Below are 12,273 nucleotides of genomic sequence, written 5' to 3' on the forward strand. Positions count from 1 at the left end.
CGCTCTGCGCTCTCTCACCGTCTCTCTCCTCTGAGACTGCACCCAACCCGGCATCTGGCACCCCAGCCCTAACTCCCCTCTTATGACAGATCCCGTCTTCATGGAAACTGCCTAGCAGAGCGTATTCAAGGCCGGCAGCGGGCCTGGCGGATCTGCATTTCAAGTGCCCTACCTGGCCAGCCGTGCGTGCCTGGGCTCAGTCCTCTATCTTGCCCACCGGCAGCCTGGGTCCACGTCCGGTGCAAGGGGAGGCCGCGGAGCCCAGGCTAATCCCCACACACAGACAGGTGAGGGTGCCCCCGCCCCGCTGCCCGGCTGCCCGGCTGCCCCGCTGCCCCGCTGCCTCGCTGCCCCTTGCCCCGCCCACTGGTGGCAGCACCGCCCCAGCCTCCAGCCGGCGCTACCTGCAGGTGAGGATGTCCGCGCGGCCCCGCCCTCCCCGGCCCCGCCCAGCTGTCCCATAAGCCTCCCCCAAACCCCGTGCTGGCCGTGCCCTGGCTCCCATTGGCTCCACAAGTTCTGCCCTCGCACATCTAGACTGGGGAGGACGCACGACGCAAGCGCTAGGGGAGGGCCCCGCGGCGTTGCCATGGTTACAGGCGCCGCGCTTCGCACGGACCACAGTGCGCTTCTGGGGCGGGGAGCGGGCTCCGGAAGTGTGTAGCTGCCAGGGACCATGGCGGTGCTTGCTTCTGGGGTTGGCGGCTTGCTTGGTTGGGCGACTAGTTCTGACCTGGTCAGTAGGCGGCCGACATCCTGTCTGGGGCGGCGTCCCACAGAAGGTAAACGTACTTCCGCGCCGTCGGCGGGGCCGGTGGACATGAACTGTGGTGGGATCGGGGTTGGGGTGGTGGCCGGGGAGGGCTATGGTGCCGGGGAGCTTTTTGGGGCGGGGCGGGGCAGGGCTTGGGCACAGCCTCAAGCTTTCCTCCCCCTCAGGCCCTGGGGCTGGGGCCGCGAGTCTGGGTCTCCCTTGGTGGCTGCGTCCTCCCAGAACACCCCGGGAAGGGCAGGCGGAGAACCCATCTTAGATGAAGCGGGGCCTTACCAGGGTTTTCAAGAGCCCCAGAATCAGATGTTGGAATGGGGTGGTTTATCAGCCTTGTTTATCTGCAGGGAAATTTCAGTTCATTCCAGATGTTGGTTCCTTCAGTCAACCTCAGGAATAAGACACAAGGGTCAGTGCCGATAAGCAGTTATCTAGGGCTTAACTCAAAATAAACTATGCAGGGTGTAGGGATGGTAGATTGGAGCCTCTCTCTTGAAGTTAGCAGTCTTACGGGATTAGAGGCCCTGGCCGAGGATTACATCCTCATCTGCAGTAATGGAGGTTGTGAGAAACACACAGAGAAGGGAGGGGTGTGGTGGCGGTAACTCATTACAGAATCCAGGACCCTTGCCTGCCTCTAGTGTAGAAGAGTCTCACCTAGGATAGAGCAGCAGTTATCAAAGTGTATCCAAGGCCCCTGAGGTGCAGGACCATTTTTATAGAAACGCCGGGATGTCACCTGCCTTTTGCACACTCTTACTCTCCAGAGTCCCTGTGGGGTTTTCCAGGGAAAACTTGGCCTGTGATATCAAAAAACAGGGAATGCAGAGGTAGATAGGAGAATTCAGCTCTCACCAGTCCAGAAGATATTTGCAGAAATTAAAATCACTGCTATTTTTCTCACTAATGATTTTTGTTTTGAAAAATAGAATTATATTTTGTTTAAGAGTATTAATGGTAACATACAGCAGATTGTTAATATTTTTAAGTGAATTGATGCACTTTTTCTAACTTCTTATTCAACTTCTAACACAGGAAATATTGATAGATTTAACTCACATAAATAGCAGCCTTTTGGGGTTCTCAGTAATTGTTAAGAGTGTATAGGGTTCTGTAGAACAAGAAGTTTGTGAGCCCCTGGAGAACGGGTGCTCAGGTGATAGTCAGGTGGTTAGTGGTGTTAGACGGACGCCAAGATGTCTTCCGCAACTGCTCCCGGACTTGAAGTAATTGGCCACATGGAAATGGGCGGACAGTGCCTCCACTGTACAAACCAGAAGCTGCCGAATGTGTCTGGAGTCTAGGCCATGGGCTGTGCAGGGATTCCCATTGTATCTGGTCTTTCTAAGCCGGGATTCCTGTGAAGAGGCCTGGCCCTGAAGACCCGCTCTCCTTTGCTCCCTGCCAGGTACCTTCTGTTTGACTTCAACATTCCAGAGGGCTTCAGCCTCCATAGGAACATCTGCATCCACATTGCCTTCCTCCTGAAGACCCTGCTGAAGATGGAGGAGCCGGTACTGGGGCCACCTCTACCACTGGCAGAGCCCCAACATCAACCAGGTCTGGATTCCCTGGTCCGACTCCTTTGACCTCCCAAGTCTCAACAGAAACATCCCTGACATTGAGTACGTGCAGTTCATTGCAGGTGAGGCGGTGGTCATCTAACTGGGGCCAGATGGTCGTTGTTCTGGTTCCGATCTGAACATCAGGTCATCTTACTTTGGGCTTGTCAGTCTGCTTAGGGGCCTTGCTCATATTTCCCACACTGCAGGTGAATTTGGTTTTCCCATAGTTTTTTCGGGAAATCAATTTGAAGTGTATGAGCTCTATGTCCCCTCACCTCTGAAAATCCTGGCCTCCTGGTGAGATGGAGCGATGACAAGGAGGCCACTGCCACAGACCTTGTCCCAGAAGGACTCGCTCCCTGTGCACTCAGGGCTGTTCTTACCTGTAGGAAAACGATGTGTGTGTAGCATGGGCGAAGTGCTGGAGAAAGTATGTAACTGCCCATCCAGTATAATTTGGTCCTGCTCAAGCTACACATTTTAAGTTTTGTAAGAGGGAAGACTTCAAGATTTTCTTTGAATAAAGGTATTTAGAGCTTATCAATTTTTTTAAATTGAAATGTGGTTGATTTACAATGTTTTGTTAGTTTCAGATATACAGCTGTTTTGTTAGTTTCAGGTATACAGCATAGTGATTCAGTTGTACATATACATAGTCTATTCTTTTTCAAGTTCTTTTCCATTATAGGTTGCAAGATACTGAATATTGTTCCCTGTGTTCTACAGTGAATCCTTGTCGTTTATCTGTTTTACATACACTAATTTGTATCTGTTAATCCCAAACACCTGTTTGATTTATAAGTCTGTGAGTCTGTTTTTGTTTTATAAATAAGTTCATTTGTATCATTTTTTTAAAATTCCACATATAAATGATATCATATGATACTTGTCTTTGTCTGACTTATTTCACTTAGTGAGATAATCTCCAGTTCCCTCCAAGTTGCTGTAAATGGCCTTATTTCTTTCTTTGTTATGACTGAGTAATATTCTGTTATATCTAAATACCACATCTTTATCCAGTCATCTGTCAGTGGACGTTTAGGTTGCTTCTATGTCTTGGCCGTTTTAAACAGTGCTCCTGTAAACTTTGAGGTGCAGGTATCTTTTGGAATTAAGGTACCCTCTGTATATATGCCCAGGAGTGGGATTGCTGGATTAGGTGATAAGTTATTTTTTTTTTTGTCTTTTGAGGAATCTCCATACTGTTTTCCACAGTGGCTGCACCAATCTACATTCCCACCAACAATGTAGGAGGGTTTCCTATTCCCACACCTCTCCAGCATTTATGGTTTGTGGACTTTTGAATGATGGCCATTCTGACTGGTGTGAGATGATAACATTGTAGTTTTGAGCTGCATTTCTCTGATAATTGAGCGATATTGAGCATTTTTTTATATGTCTATGGCCATTTGTGTGTCTTCATTGGAGAATTGCTTGTTTAGTTGTTCTGCCCATTTTTGGACTTGGTTGTTTATTTATTTCTTATTCAGTTGTATGAACTATTTATATATTCTAGAAATTAAGCCATGGTCAGTCTCATCTTTTGCAAGTATTTTCTCCCATTCCATAGGTTGTCTTTCTGTTTTACTTATGGTTTCTATTGCTGTGCATAAGTTTATAAGTTTAATTATGTCTCATTTATTTATTTTGGCTTTTATTTCTGTTGCTTGGGTTGCTGAGATTGCCCTAGGAAAACATTGCTGAGATGTGTGTCAAATAATGTTTTGCCTATGTTTCCTTGTGAGAAGTTTATAGTGTCTTGTTTAATATTTAAGTCTTTAAGCCATTTTGATTTTGTTTCTTTTTGGTTTTTTTGTGACCCTATTGTATGCTTTTGATTTGTGGTTACCTTATTCTTCAAATATATCAACCCATTACTATATCTGTTTCCTTTAGACTGATAATCACGAAGGCTCCAACACATCCTAAGAATAACGAAGAAAAAAAAGAAAGAAAAAAAATCTATATTTTTTTGCTCCCCTCTCCCATTCCCACCTTTTGTTATTTTGATGTCATTTTTCATTTTTACATCTTTATGTTTATTCTCTTGTAACTCGTTATTGCATTTCCAACTATGGTTGTCCTATTTCTATAGCATCCTGCTTCCTTTCTGTTTAGAATAGAAACTTTAAATGTCTCTGTTAGGTTCAATATTGCTGAATTATCTCCCCTCCCCCTCTCCCCTCCCCCCCAGGCTTCTGAAAACTCAGTCCAGGAAAGCTAAACCATTCTAGCCTTCATCGGTTCTGGGAAAGCAATCTTCAGAGTGGGAAAAAACATTGAAAAATAATATTCTGTGAGTTGCTTTCTACCCTTGCCCAGAGATGAGAAACATCTGAAGGTGGAGGAAAAAAGTTGGAGGTGGGGAACACAAAGTCTTTTCTCCTTTTGCTACTGAAGAAATGATTGCTTTTGTAATTAGTGATGATGCCCTTTAAATTGGTGAGGTCGAGATTCCACAGCTTCAGCGCCTGTGAATAATAAGCTGGGAGAAAGCTCTCCAGGGCCCCTGCAGTGGGAAAGGCAGCCCCTCTGAGCACCTGTTATTCTGTATTCTTCCTGCCTCCACACTGTTTCGCTAGGCACCGTGCAGGACAATGCAGTAACCCAAGGTGGAGGACAGGGAGACCCCTGCTGTGTGGCGAGCCACAGGAGCCCACACTTGAAGGACAAAATGTAGAGTAGTGGGGCGGTCATAGGAACAGATGATGGTTGAGACCCAGGATAGTGTCCTGGAGTCCAGCAGCCAAGGTTGGTGGGGCAGATGGGGCCCTGGGGCATGGGCAGTCCTTGAGGGATCTGAAGCAAAGATAGGAACCAAGAGACTGGATTTCTGTGGGGGTACGGCTCCCCTTGGAGTCTGTGGGGCAGCTCAGTGAGCCCAGGGGAAGCGGGCACTTCCCCAAAGCTGGGTTGACAGGTCACAACCAACTCACTCGGGACCGAGAGGCACTGAGTCATTTTTAACTTTTTGTCCCTCTTCCTGGAAAAGGAACTGCTGCCTGTTAAGTATCCTGTGTCGAAAGTGAGAATAAAAGACATGAAGCAAGATTGCCTCAAAAGTCATCCATTGTGTAGTTGTTAATAAGGGTCAAATGCAAACTTGAATAGATGAAATGAATCATTCATCAGAGGATTTTAAAACCCTTTAAAATAAAAATTCTTGCTGCCTTTGTTCTTCATTTCAGGGTTCACTTGGTGATAATAATAGTAACCAAAGTAACAGCAAACCCTTACAGAACTCTGTCCTGCTGTTCCAGGAACGCTGTGTTCACGAAAATCCAATGAGTAGGCACCACTATGAGTTCCACTTTAAAGGTAAGGACATTCATTAATCACACGGATAATAAATGGCAGAGCTGGGACTTGAACCCAAGCTGTCAAGCCCCAGAGCCCCCTCTCAGCCCCTTCACTGCAGCTCATCACTTGGCATGCCCGGCACAGGCCAGCATTTAAGAGCAGCGTGACCTTGGCCAAGGCTGCTTCAACGCTTGGTCTCTGTTTCCTCATCTGTAGAATGGGGGTGTGGGCAGTGAACTCTGTGAGCTCAGTGGTCACTTCCTCCAGCTCTGCTATTATTCTGCTTTGAGTTAGTTCGGTAAGTATCCGAGCCCCTACATGGCCCACACATGGGCTGGCCCTTTGCTAGGCCGTGGGTTACGGAGAAAAGTAAGATCAGCCTGCTTCTCCGAGAAGCCGTTGCCCAGGCTCCCTCGCTGGCAGTCAGGGGCTGGGCAGGAAAGTCTGATAAGAGAAGATGGAGGCAGAGCCCCTCCGGGAACAGTTGTGGCCACACAGCTCTCAGTAGCGAGAGTCTCTGTGAAGGCTGCTGAGAGGGGAGTCCTCACGAGGCCAGTAGTCCCCCCAAACTAAGCCCTCAGGACAAAGATCCAGCCAACCCTTCAGTGTCACCATAGAGCCAGTCCATCCTCATCACTGTGCCTCTGTGCTCCTTTGTCCTGGGGCCTCTCTTCCCCCTACACCCAGAAGACTTTCCTCCCTCTCTTCTCTGAGTGTCCCCTCACTTCACCCATGGTCCCTGCTTCCTGGGTAACCATCTCTGGAGTTGACACTTTGCCCCCTCACGCACCCCCGTTTGATCAGGAGCCTGGGTTGACCTCCTTGTGCTCACTTTCCACCTTCAGATCATTGCTCCTCCTCTCTTGGGAGCTCCTGGAAAACCCAGATCCTTTCCTAGAAGTGCCTGCCACCCTGGCCTCCCTACTCATCTGCCTCAGTCAGGAGCACCTGGACCACCAGCTCTGTATTGCCTCACCTCCTACCATCAAGACCTCAAAGTTCATTCTCCCTCCACCACCCAGTATGGTCATTTTAGGGTCTTCTTCTCCGTCAGCCTGAGCCAGCCACCCCCCATTCACCCTATCCCCAGGCTCATACCCGGGCTTGTCTCCTTCCAGGGTCAAGCCTCTCTCCTTGAATTGCCCACCTCTAGCCGTCCAGCTGCTTCTCCACCAGCCTCCCTGGCCCTCTTTCACCCTCACTGGGGCATCAAGTGCTGACTCCTCTGCTTTCCTGCCTGTCCACGTTCCTCTTACTTCCACTTCCCCACCTTCCAGCTCTGCATCCACATTCAGCCCTCTCTTTATGACTAACAAAACTCCCTTGACCCTTGATCTTTTCAGTTCCTCACCAGGACGACTTCCATCTCGGTTCACCCAGCTCTCTTTTTTCTGAGCCTGCAGGAAACAGGCTCTCCCAGCACAAACTTCTAAGACTACAAATCAATGCCCACCATGTTGCCACTGCCAGGCAATCCTCCAGGATTTCTCTAGTGAGCACATTTCCCCACTTATCACTCAGTAGTGTCAACATTCTCTGCTCTCTGCACGCCTCTAAGCTTCCCTCTGTCTCTTCCCTGACTTCCTGCAGATGGCCTTGCCTCCTGCTTCAGAGAGAATGACATGTTACTGGAAAGGAACTCGCTCACCTGCAGCAAATCTGCTCACTTTACCTTTTATCTGTCTCTCTCCCACCTGGACTCTAGCTGTAGTTGTTCTTAATTTAGTGAGTTTAGTTGACATATATATACACAGTTAAAAGCATAGCACACTATAGGCTACCTTCTAGGGCTTACTTTTTTAATTTAACATAGAGTGTGTGATTCATCCATTTTGTTGCATGTACCTGCAGTTCATTTGTTTTAACTGATCTTAAATATTGTGTGTGTGAAAATAACACAAGAGAATGGTAAGCCAGGATTCAGGATGCTGGTTACTTCCTGTGAGAGGAGGCCAAGAGCAGGATAGGGAAAGAGGACACAGTATGTCACTGTCAATATTCCTGTTATGATGCTGGGTGATAAGTTCATAGCTGTGTCTTATAATATTAATTTTAATACATAAATACCTCTGACAGGCACCTGCGATGAGAATGTTTCATGAACCAAGACATACAATGGATAATATTACATCATTATTGTTATGTAATCTTGTTATATTATACATTAATCATAATCTTACATTATTTGTTATGGGTTATATGTTATATAGGTGCATGAATTATATATTATGTATATAAACAGCTACATATGTATTATATACTATCTGCTAATAAATAAACAGAACATAATATGCTAGTATATCTTCTATTATGTATAATTTAATAAATAATATCATACTATATCCTGTTATATGACATGGCACATAATCTTTGATAAAATAAGAAATCTGTCAATATATATTGGTAATTAATAAAATTTTTTAAAAAAACCCACAGCTTTTAACGCCGACACCACTCCAGCTGTCACTATCTTTCCTCTTCCCTTTCATGGTCGTGGTCTTCACGGTGCTATTCATTCCCCCTTTCATCTCCTTATCCTGAACCTTCCTCCTCCTCCCTTCGCATGCTGGCTTCTGCCCCTCTAGTCACCAGCGGCTTCTGGGGCACTGATTTGCGGGCACGGTCTCGGGCCTCAGCTCACCTGGGTGTCCGCCGCCACTGCTACCGCTGGTGGGGGCGGGGCAGGGGGCAGAGTGTACCTCTTGTCCTGGAAGAGAACACAGCACAGACTCAGTGACCAGCAGCAGGTGTGGCCGGGACCTGCAGGACTTGGGGGAGAGCCAGACTGTCTGCATCCAGACCGGGGGCACTTGGAGTGTGAAGAAACCCAGTCCTCACTGTCCCTGAAGTGAGGAAAACACCCTCAGGTGAGTTAAAGTGCTTATGACATAGGTCTGTTGGCTGGAAAGGACAAACGGGCCCCTAAGGGGAGGGTAGTTGATGTTCCAGGCCCCACGAAAGCCCTAAGGGCTGGCTGGGAAGCAGGCTGGACGCTCCACTGGACCCAGTGTCCTCTCGGGGGTGGGGCCTTCCGGAACAAGCAGAAAGCTCTCGGTCTCTGGGGGGAACACGGCAGTGTGGGAGCATCCCTGCAGCGAGTCAAGTGAATTCAGGGCCTGTGGGATCCGTTTGTATGGCCACATCGAGCCTCAGCAGAAGCCACAGCAGGTGTGGATTCCCGTCTCTCCAGCTGTCATCTTCGTGTCTGAGTGCCAGGCTTCAGACCCGATCCCCTGGGGCGCTAGGACAGTTATAGACAGAGGCGGCTCGGGGAGGCCCCAAGAGGGCGGTACTGGCCTTCCTGCCGACACGATTACACGAAGATCAAACAATCCATCGATGGGAAGAAAATAAGAACCATGATCACATCTGGACCCCAAGCTTAGATGTGGTATATGGGTGACATTTATCGACAATCCAGTGAGGTTCTGGCCAGGGCAGCAAGCCAGGAGTGACACTGAGGAGCATCACTGTACAGAGGCTGGACTGGGGGTCTGCAGGCTCCTCCCAGGAGAAGCCTCAGTGTTTGGGAGGTGGCTAACATGCCTCCTTCATGTCACCAGCAAGTGGTGCCACCTGCAGAAAATCAGCTGTAATCCTGGGATGGATCAGCCCTGAGTGATATGATAAAGGCTCCTACAAGAGGGGGCACCTGATGGACAGTGAATTAACCAACAGGCTGATGAGATTCCCACCTGTGTTTATCGTGCTTTCGTAGCCAAGAGTGAGGAGAGAGTTGAATGGCTCACCATGAATATTTTAACAACTTGAGAGGGTTCCATGTCTCACTGCATTTAAGTGTCACCTGGAGGAATTCAGACAGTGTTTAGACCCAGGGGAGGCTAACGGCCTCTTGGTTCCTCATCAACCTGGCAAGCCCACCAACCCTCTATGGCCAGACCTTGGCAAGTCCCTTCCCTTATTAGAACAAAATCTTTCCCACGCACGCCTGTGGTAAGCTTTTGTTTTTTTTTAATTAATGGGAATAAGATACCTTACAGCCTCCTCAGATCTTTCCTTAGGGCTTCTCGCCTTAGACCCCGGCAAGGGGGCCTGCTGCCCTCAGTCCTGCACTGCAGACGGTCCCCCTGGCCCTGACACTTCCTCTGACCACGCCCTCCATTGGGTGTAGTCAGCAGGGCCAAGGGGACATGGTCATTGGCTCCTTCCCGTGCTCTAGAAACCCAGGACCCCGAATGCCCTGCCTAAGCAGCCCCTGATCCATTTCTAGTGCCTGCACCGGCTCTCCCCAGAATTCAGATTCCCAAGACTCACAGAGAGGCCAAAGGGCAGCTGTTTGCATGGAGGTTATAGGCAGAGCCGGAAGTGAATTCTGAGTGTCCCCCTGTGCACATCCAAGGCCCCTTATGGCAAGGGATGGACACAGCATTGGGAAGAAAAGAGTCAGGCTAGTGATCAGAGTCTTGGAATCAGCTCTCCCCACACACTCACTTTCTTTGCAGGACTCCCCTGAGTCTGGGAATTCTAATTTTGAACCTGGCCTTCCCCCTTATAATGAATGTATATTTGTAAAGGTAGGACTTTAACCTACTGCACTTAAAATGTTTAGATATATAGGATGTGAGCTCCCAGGTATGCTCTGGAACTGCACTTCCAAAGGTCCAGAGCATTTATGTTGGCTCTACTGAGACTGTAAGTGGCAAAGACCGTCTCCATAGAGGAGGGGCTCCTGCTTCACGCTCCGAAGCCAGGATCTTCTGAGAGGATAAAACAATGGACACTGAGACCCTCAATTGTAAATAGATTTAGAATAAAGCCAAAGGTGTGTATGACGTGTGTGTGCACACACAAGCACCTGGGGAATTGTGTTGTACGTGACTGTGAGTGTGTATGTGGCTGTGCGTGCATGCGCCAGGTGATGTATGTGGTAGTGAGTATGCTATGTGTGTGTGTGTGCCTGAGGACGTGTGTGGTTGTGTGTATGCTATGTGTGTGTGTGGTACATGAGTCCATGTACGTGTGTGTGCATAGGGAAGTATGTGGAGCAAAGCCAGTGTGTCTGCACGTGTGTTTGTGCATATGTGCATGCATTAGTTTTAACAGTAGAAGCTGTCTTTTAGAATTCTGAAGTAGTAAAATTTGTATGATGTCTTTCGCTGTATAATTCAAAATTAAAAAATCTTCAGTCACCAGAAATTTTATACCCCCCCCGATTCTGATTTTTTTTTTTCCATATTGATATGTCTTCATTTTACTGATGAGGAAACTTAGCTTAGAGATGTTAACTGACTCAACCAAGGGCATGGAGCCCGTGCGCCCAGGGCCAGGACGCAGTCCAAGCCACGCTGCCCCAGAGGCCTGGGGCCCTGCTCACGATTACACGTGGCCTCTTGGCAGGGGAACAGAATCTGATGGGCTGTGGCCAGCGTGCAGGCTGTCCAAGCTGGGGACTCGGGAAGCCAGGCAGAGAGTACCAGACAGCAGACAAGAGTGAAGCCCTGCTCAGAAGTCAGAGAGGTTCCTAGGTCTTGGATGAGGAAGGAGGCTCACTGCTCATCCTTGATCCCTTTGCTAGTGGCCAAATGGGACCAAAGCCCACGAGAGCACTTCTGGGAACTGCCTGCCAAAACCTGGAAAAGGACTGCTCAGGACTGGCTCTGCAGTAGGAGCAGAGGAAGGAAATGTCGCCTCCTGGTGGACATCCTTTGTGATGGCAGTAGGAGGCCTAGGAGCCTTGGTATCGAGGTGGCAAGGCAAGGTCCTAGTGGATGATCGTTTCCACGTGTCTTAAAAATCATTGCTTCATATATTTTATCCATTTTGTGGTTTATTTTAGGATGGTAAATATGGTCTCTTTTACTCCATATTAGCTGGACTGATTAACATTTTTATTGATAATTTTCTCTTCAATGATTTGGAAGGCATATTGCCTTTTAATGAAAATTCTCTCTAAACTTTTATAAATCATCTCTAAGTTCATAAATTTATATGTAATTGGACCAGTATTCCTATAACACTATCAAAAATGAAATAATCTATTAGATCTTGTTCCACAATAATGATAAATTTAGCATATTTTACCTCTCTGCTGTTCCAGATTGTGTGTGTGTGCGTGTGTGTGTGTGTGTATGTCCTCCAGTTACTACTTTTTGACAGTTGCTTTCAGTTTGTTATATTAACAATGAAAATCTAGGTATAAACTTCTTGGATTTCATTGCTCACTACCACAATTTAATACCATGTCTTTCCCACTTTTGAGTTATTTACTTATCAGGATTTTCAAATCAACTGGACACATGATTCGCTAAGTTTTTTCAAGTGCTGGACTTGGAGCACTTTCATGTATATATGCAGCTTTATATTCTCCTTCTCAACAACTCTCAGCGTGTTGTTGATGGACCAAGACTTATTTTAAAATATGGCATTGTTTTTCATCACCAAAAAAACAAAAAAGTTTTCTTGATTTAAATTCCTGTCTTTTTATGACTGGCTAGACTTGTCAGCTGGATAGAGATTTCCTTAACCTTCCTCCTTCTTTTCGCCATAACTCGGATTCATTGAGATGCATGTTTTTACCATTTCTCAGATGGGCTTCCACTTTGACTTCTGCTTTAAACCATCACCCCACTCTTTTTCTCCATGTTTATTCCTGAAAAAGTGAGCTCTCTATTGGATTAA

The 12,273-nt window shown here is 47.5% G+C and overlaps 1 long non-coding RNA gene across 2 annotated transcripts; it reads left to right on the plus strand.

Annotated features, from left to right (window-relative positions):
• The first annotated feature begins 600 nt into the window (after window positions 1-600).
• On the plus strand, window positions 601-5,598 carry LOC140699243 (uncharacterized). 2 transcript variants are annotated; one of them, XR_012077271.1, is made up of 3 exons: window positions 601-782; window positions 2,178-2,414; window positions 5,523-5,598. It is a non-coding gene; the product is annotated as an uncharacterized lncRNA (long non-coding RNA). The 2 variants fall into 2 exon arrangements; XR_012077274.1 differs by lacking the exon at window positions 5,523-5,598 and adding an exon at window positions 4,529-4,630.
• Window positions 5,599-12,273: the final 6,675 nt, after the last annotated feature.

Source organism: Vicugna pacos, chromosome 1, assembly GCF_048564905.1.
Source record: "Vicugna pacos chromosome 1, VicPac4, whole genome shotgun sequence".
Classification (NCBI taxonomy): Eukaryota; Metazoa; Chordata; class Mammalia; order Artiodactyla; family Camelidae; genus Vicugna; species Vicugna pacos.